The 7,441-nt window shown below is 51.3% G+C and overlaps 1 protein-coding gene across 1 annotated transcript in view; it reads left to right on the top strand.

Moving 5' to 3' along the window:
• Window positions 1-5,137: 5,137 nt before the first annotated feature.
• Window positions 5,138-7,441, top strand: part of ATP2B2 (ATPase plasma membrane Ca2+ transporting 2) — a 360,949-nt gene continuing 358,645 nt past the window's right edge. The window contains exon 1 of the mRNA XM_081105731.1: window positions 5,138-5,277. The gene's annotated coding sequence lies outside the window, so the exon portion shown is untranslated. The remainder of the gene's footprint in view (window positions 5,278-7,441) is intronic.

Here is a 7,441-nt window from a genome sequence, read left to right as displayed (position 1 = left end):
CTTAGCATCTAGGTCTGTGCAAACCTGAGCTTGTGTGGGCGTATACCCTTTCTGACCCCCTTCCTATCCCACCAGCCCTTTTGAAGGAAAAGAATTTATACACACTCATCTTCGAATCCTTCACACCGTGCTAAGGCCTGGCTCACAATAGGTACACACATGTCAAATAAATGAATGGATGAATTCTCTGCATGGGACCCAAGGCCATCTATGGTCATCTTCCTTCTTGCCTCTCATTCCATGTTGCACTTCACACACCCGTACTCCAGCCACATCAGATCCCTCACCTCTGCTTCTCATCACCCATCTCTGTTGTCTTTCCCTGAAATGTCCTTGCTCCTGCTTTCTCCTCCTCTTGAGACATCTTCCTGGGGGTGGAGAAACGGTAGCTGGCCTGCTTTTCCTCTCGATCAGTGTCTTCGCTGTTCATGCCTTCATTTGCTCAACTACAAAATGAGCGGAGGTCTGATTCCCCAGAAATAGAGCCTGAAATGGGCATTCTGGTGCATAGAATTTAATTGAGGGAGTGCTCTCTGGAGAAATCTATAGGGGAAAGAGGGAGAAGAAACTCAGGAAAGATGTGGTTTCTGAAGAAGTCCACCCTCAGCCTGATCCCCGGGGGAGCTGGAGGGTGAGTTGCTCCATAGAGGTTATTGCCACCTAGAGGTTCCCACCAACCAAAGCCAGTATCTGCAGAAAGGGGCAGGTGGGAGAAGCCATACCCACAGAGCCAGAGCTGGGTGTACCTGCCTGATAGAGGGCAGGGCGGGGCAGGGGGAGGGGGGAGCATCAGTAGCATCTGCTAGCAAACACTTGCCTTATAGAACTGTTGGGAGGATGAAATCAGCATATTTAAAATACTAAGAATAAGCCTGGCTGATGTGGCTCAGTTGGTTGGGCAACATCCTGTGCACCAAAAGGTTGCTGGTTCAATTCCCAGTCAGGGCACATGCCTGGGTTGTGGGCTCCATCTCCACGTGTAGGAGGCAGCTGATCAATGTTCCACTCTCACATCTATGTCTCTCTCTTCCTCTCTGTTCCTCTCTCTCTAGAAATCAATACAAAATCTTTTTAAAAAATACTAAGATTAGTCATCAACACTTAATAGCTCTTGTTCCTATTATTTGTACACTTGCTTCAAAACGAAGCTAAAATTCCACCCCTGAAGTCTTCCTCACTCACTGTCTAATTGTTCCTCCCCTGTGCTGCTTCAGCACTTGGTGTTTTTCCTTCTCATTTAAATTTTAAAACTGCACAAGTTAAGCATGGTAGCATTGTTATTGTGTAAGAGTCTAACAGGGCCTAGAATATGTAGGGTAGACTGTTCTACTCTCTGCCTGCATCCTCCCCTGAGGAAATCCCTGTTAAGTCTCCACTGGTTGCACTTTTGGTCTCAAGTGTGTCTGGCTGCCTTGTTTTGGAAGAGTGGGTTTTCCTGGCTGCATTGAGAGCCCCTTACTGGACGGCATCTGGCTTGTTCTTTCCTTTATCCCCTGCTCAGCTCAGAGTCATCCCAACTTTCTAGATCATTGGAGGGGGATGGGTGGAGCAAGTGTCAAATACACATTTCCAACCTCCTCTCTTTGGAGATTCCAACTCTGGAGACATGAGTCAGCCTCAGGAATCTCTTTACAGATTCTGCTAACATGTTCTCCACGTATGAGGTAAAAGTACAGTTTAGGAACATTGTTTTCAAGGTGGCTTCCATCTGATGAACACCTTGCTCATTGATTTATTTCAATGTCTCCTCCTTTTTGCTTAGTAGGATGATCATTTTGAGTGTATGATCTTAATGACTTCGTGACTAAAATAGTAAAACATGGTCATTGTGGAGAATTGGAAAGTAAAGTCAGCTTTATTCCCATCCCATCAAAAATACTTTTGAGGGACTTTGACAGGCCCTGAGCTGACACCATCATGCCCAGTTTTGTTGTTGGCCATTTTGGACCCCTGCCCCTCTAACAGGCCAGCAGGGACCCATGCTTCTTTCTCTTCTTATGAACTCAGAGATGACATGCTCACTAGCTGGCAAAACTCCAGTCACTTCCTCATATCTTCTTTCTCTTCCCCCAGAGGAAAGAGGCTGTTTCCCTCATAATTTGCTGCCAGTTACATCTTTTAAGAAGTCTTCAAGTTCACGAGTGTTGTCAGGGCCCTGTTTTTAGCGGAGTGGGACATCTCCTGGGTGTCCAGGTTGTTCCAGCTCCCTCACTCCCAGATGTGCTTCTGAATGATCAGTGTGACCACCTGTGTCCTCACTTCACACCCCATCACCTCATATAAACTTAGCCACATCTGAGTAATTCCTCACCCTCCCCTGCCCATTATCAGATGAGGACACTGAGGCTCATGGTGGAGAGGTAGCTTGTCTAACTTCCCACGTGTAGCAGTATGCCTTCCACTCTGGTTCTGATCCCAATGCCTCAGCTGATTCCACCCTCCACCCTCTCCCCCCCACCCCCCTCCTGTCAGCTACACTGAAGTACTACTTCCACTTCATTCCCATGACCCTTTGTGCCTCTGAGGTGGCCATGACCACATTCTGCCAGAGAGAGAAGGGGGAGTGTGTGTCTGTGTGTAAATAGATAACATTGATCTTTCTCCTTCTAACCCAGAGGTCAAAAGCTGCCAACCTGCTGGCCAGAGATCTACCACAGCTATATTGTTTGGTCCTCTTAGAGCTCTAAATTTTTAAAAATTAGTTGATAACATTTAAAGATCAAGAGTATTCACATAAAATTTCAGATGTCAGTTTTCTCTTGAAAAAGAAAGAAAGAAAGAAAGAAAGAAAGAAAGAAAGAAAGAAAGAAAGAAAGAAAACTGGCAAGCTAGGCTCTTATCCCTTCTTGGCCACATTCAAGTGGACCTACGTAATGGCTATAACAGGGTCAGTGTCACAGTCCCCACCACTCCTTATCACCTCCCCAAACCGAGCCAGTGTCAGCTGCTATTTGTCACCTCACATACATTATTGCTTTTTCTTATTGGTAGATTCCAGGGAAGAAAGCCATCAGTTAGACCAGCCCACCTCAGTATTGCCAAATCCTTATAGGCATTTGAGTTTGCAGTCTTTACCACATCATCCTTACAAGTCCTAGAACCTTAGCACACAGTAGGTGCTCAAGAACAACTAGAGCTACCATTTGTTGAGTGTTTATCCTCAAGGAGGCTATGGAATTTTCCCCCTTTTAACAGATGAACTGATAGGCTCAGAGAGATCAAGGGCATGTCTTAGGTCACATAGCTGATGAGTTTTGTCACTGGGACTTTTGTGTGTCATTCACTTTTGCACTGAGTTGTCTCATGTTTTACAACTTTTCACACACATTCCTTTTGCCTTTTCAACTTGCCTGCTGGTTTCTGAAGGTTTCATAAAAGAGGTAGTAACTAAAGCTAAATCTTGGCACCATGACTGGGCAGAGACTGGTTGAGAGAGGGAGAAGGCATTTTCATCCAAGGATCAGATGAGAGACAAACACAGTAGAGTGCTAAATGTGTACCCAAAAGGGGCACTGTAAACTAAGGTGGGAAAGGGGCCAGAGCATGAAAGGTCTTGAATAGCAGCCTGAAACTATAGTACTTCTGAGGGCAGTAGGGAGCTATGAAAGGTTTTAGAGCAGGAGGGGACATGATCTGTTTCTGGCTTCATGAAGGCTAGTATGGCAGTAGGATGCGGTAGAGAGGATGACACTGTGAGAATCCAGAAGAGAGGTGTTAGGTGCCTGGAGAAGAGCCCTTCAACAGAGGGCAGACAGCAGATTCCAGGGGACTGTGGGCCAGAGGGGATATCAGTAAGGACTTGGTGATGGGAGTGCCTGGAGCTGGCCATCTGGAGGCACTGCAGTGTCATTAGCTGGGATGGGGGAGGTGGGAAGAAATGTGGGTTGGTGGGGCATCCATGGAGAGATGTCCTCTGGGCACCTCAGAGAGAGGACAGGGCCACAGCAGGAGTTGCAGAGCCACCTGCCAAGCCAGGTGTAGAGCAGTGAGAATGGAGTGCTCTGAGCCAAGAAGAGCCTGGAGACACTTCCTCTCACACCCGTTGGATTTCCTTCTGATCACTGACCTTCAGGCTCCCCTTCTGTTTTCTAAGCATAAGCCCCCAAGAGTGAATATCCTCTGCCCCTTCCCAGGGCTGCAGAGCACAGGCCATGATGACTTTTGGCTTCATGAATAGTGGCAAGATCCCAGCCATTTCCAGGAAGCAGGTGATCCAGACACCCAGAGCCCAGCATTTCCCCAGGCTCCTCATTCACCAAACCAAGGCCTGGGGAGGGGGATTCCCATGGTCAGCCCTTCCTTGCCCCCCACCCCCCCACCCCCATGGAGGCCCATCTTCTCTTCCTGCCAGCAGAGCAGTGCATTTGGCTTTTTTATAAAGCCAATAAATAAATAAAGCAAGCATGATTAATTGATAGCATGGAGCAGACCAAGGCGCTGGGAGTCAGGTGGCCAGGCTTCCTGGTGGAGCAAAGCTTTTCAGCGACCTGGGGCCTGTGCCAAGGAGGAGAAACCTGCTTTGGGGAGGTGCTTACAGTGTGTGCCTGGGTTTTTTGCTTTTCTTCTCAGGCTGGGGCTCTGTCCTGGTCTCCTCCAGGCCCTAGGCCATAAGCCAGGTTAGAGGCCAGAAGCCAGGGACCAACAGGTACCCCTGCCCTACCCCCATCCTTTCTAGAGTCAGTCCACCAAAACTATGTCTTCTCATATGCCGGCTCCACACCTCAATTCACCCCACACTGTGTGACCTTAGCCATACAGGTTCCAGTTGTACTGGGGAGCCTGGATGGGGCTGGGGCACCCTAAAACCAGGGGAAAGGGTTGGGAAAGGTGTCTCCAAGGGCCAGGCTGATGGTGGGGGTGGAGTGGGGTAAGAGGCAGGTTCCCGAAGAGGTTCCTGGAGAAGACACCCAGAAGAGGCCAGAGACCCCTCTGCCGGCCGCCCCACGTGTGCGCTTAGTGGACGGAGCCGGCTGGACAACGCGCTCCGGTCCTGTAGGGCGCTCTCCATGCAGAGTTTGGGGAGGGCAAAGGGGTAGTGCGCAGGGAGGAGGGAGCAGGGAGGAGGGAGCGGGGAGGGGAGGGAGGCGGGCGGAGCGCAGTGCAGCGGCGGCAGAGGCGGCGGCGGAGGGAGGAAGGCAGGCGGGCGGCTGAGGGGCCGCGGCGAGGCAAGCGCGGGCAGCCGCGGCAGAGGATCGCAGCCGCAGCGGGGCCGGGCCGGGCCGGGCGCGCACCAGTGGCGGCGGCAGCGGCAGCATCTCGCTCGCGGAGCCGGCGCAGGTGAGGCAGGGGCGTCGGGTCCGGACTCTGGGCCTCTTCCCCTCTCCCTTGGCTTCCTTTCCATAGGTACTCAGCCCCGGGAATCCCTGCGGGCCAGAGCCCCAGCCGGTGCACGTCCTGGGTCCCCTTGCCCCGCGCAGGCAGGCGCCTTGTCAGCAGTGACCTTGAGCGGGCACCAGGCGGCGAGTGACGCGGGCCGGGGTGGGCGCCTGCGGACCCGGCGCCGGTGGACGCCGGGAGGGGACGCTCAGCGCGCCTTCAGCGCGCAAACTTTCCGGCTGCGGCTGCGAGCAGCCCTGGAATTGGGGGGCATCCAGGGTGCTAGAATCCTCCTAATTTTCTCCTTCCCAGTTGGCTTGACTTCTCTGCCTGGTCTCTCCCCGGTATTACCCCCCTCCCCCCTTTATCCAGGCCCCGATTCCTGCAGGTCAGGAACATGACTAAAGCTGTGGACTGTGACCCTGGGCTGGGGGCTTCTGTCTCCAAAGGTGGCTTCTCCCCTGAGTCCAAGTGTGCACTGGTGTACCATCCCCTCCACCAGGTGCTCTTCGCATCTCCAGCTTTGCCTTTTCCTTAAGCCCTTCACCCTGCCCATAGCTCCCTCTCTAATCACAGTGGGGGTGGGGAAGGGTTGCTCTTGGAGGAGTCCCTCACCTAGTGACACATAGCTCTGAAGCCCCACACTGCCTTGGGCTCTCAGATCCGCAGCTTAAATTTTCAGCTCTGCTTTAAAGGCTCCTTCAGAAAGTGGGCTCAGGCTGGTATCCTGCCCCAGACCCCCATGATGGATTGATATGTTCCTGGACATCTGGACTCACCCAGCCAGGGCTTGGTCACCCTGAAGCCTGCTATGGTCTCAGGAGGAAGGGATGTCCTGGCCTTGGGGTGTGCCCTGGCCTCCTAGAACATTATTAGCCTTGGAAAAGGGAAATGAGGTTCAGAGAGAGTTAGCCAGACTCAAGGTCACACAGCCAGCCTGAGCGGAGCAAGAACTGGGCTTTCTCATTATAATGGGTCGGGAGTGATGGAGAAGACGTCTGTTTGGTTCCTACACCTGGGGGATATGGCTCTGAGGACGCTCTGTCTCTTACTATCTCTGTGACCTCTGAGAAGTCACAGGAGTTTCCCCTCCCTGACTCACTTTATCCATGTGTAAAATGAGGGTAGCTACCTCATAGAGTTGGTCTGATAGCTGAGTTAATGTTCTTTAAGTTCTTACCATTCATGCCTAGTGCATGGTCTGCGTCCAAAAATTTTTGGCTACAACATGTGAATTTCCTTTCTGAGCCTGGAAGGGAAAAAAATCTTTCCCACCCTTTTCCTTCTGCTTCTGGCTCCTAGATTTATGTGGGTTCACCCCTGTGGCTCTGTGGGCTGTTGGGAGCAGGCAGTGCCTGTTGGAACCCTGAGCACCTGTGCTCTACTAGTACATGGAGTGTTGGGTGGAGGCAAGGGTTCCAGCACACTCAAGAGCCTGCTGGCCCACTGGTCAGGCTAACTTAAGCTGTGGCTTCCTGCTGCTTCCATGGGGAAACCTAATTTCTATCTGGGAAATGAAGACAAGGCTCTGCTGCGGCTCCAGGAAAAGACCCCCTCTCCATGCAGTACCATGGGAGGAGCATCATTCTCACCTCATCCATCTGACCCACTCTTCTCCTACCTCTGTGAGATGTCATTTCTTCCCCCAGAGGCACTATTGACAGCAGAGGAGATGGTGTGGGTTGGGGGAGGGGGATCTCATTCATTCATTCATTCATTCATTCACTCACTCACCAAACTTTGATTTATGCCTTCTCTGAGTCAAGAGGTGCTTAGAAATACAGACAGATTGGCCATATCTGGCAGTTATGACATATCTACCAGGTGCCAGACATTTGATAGGTACTGGAGACACATTCATTCATGTGATAAATTTTTATTAAGTACTTAATATGTGCTAAGCACAGTTTGATGTGCCAGGGACATGGGTAAATAAAACAGACCTCCTCCCAACTGCTTAGGATGACCATATAATTTGTCATCCAAACTGAGACACTTTCAAGAACGAGAAAGGACATTATTAATAACTAGAGGCCCAGTGCACGGATCTGTGCACTGGTGGGGTCCCTCAGCCTGGCCTGCTCTTTCTCACAATCTGGGACCCCTCCAGGGTTGTGGGACTGCT

Source organism: Myotis nattereri, assembly GCF_964212035.1.
Source record: "Myotis nattereri genome assembly, chromosome: 14".
Lineage (NCBI taxonomy): Eukaryota > Metazoa > Chordata > Mammalia > Chiroptera > Vespertilionidae > Myotis > Myotis nattereri.
This window is presented reverse-complemented; position numbering and strand designations above follow the sequence as displayed.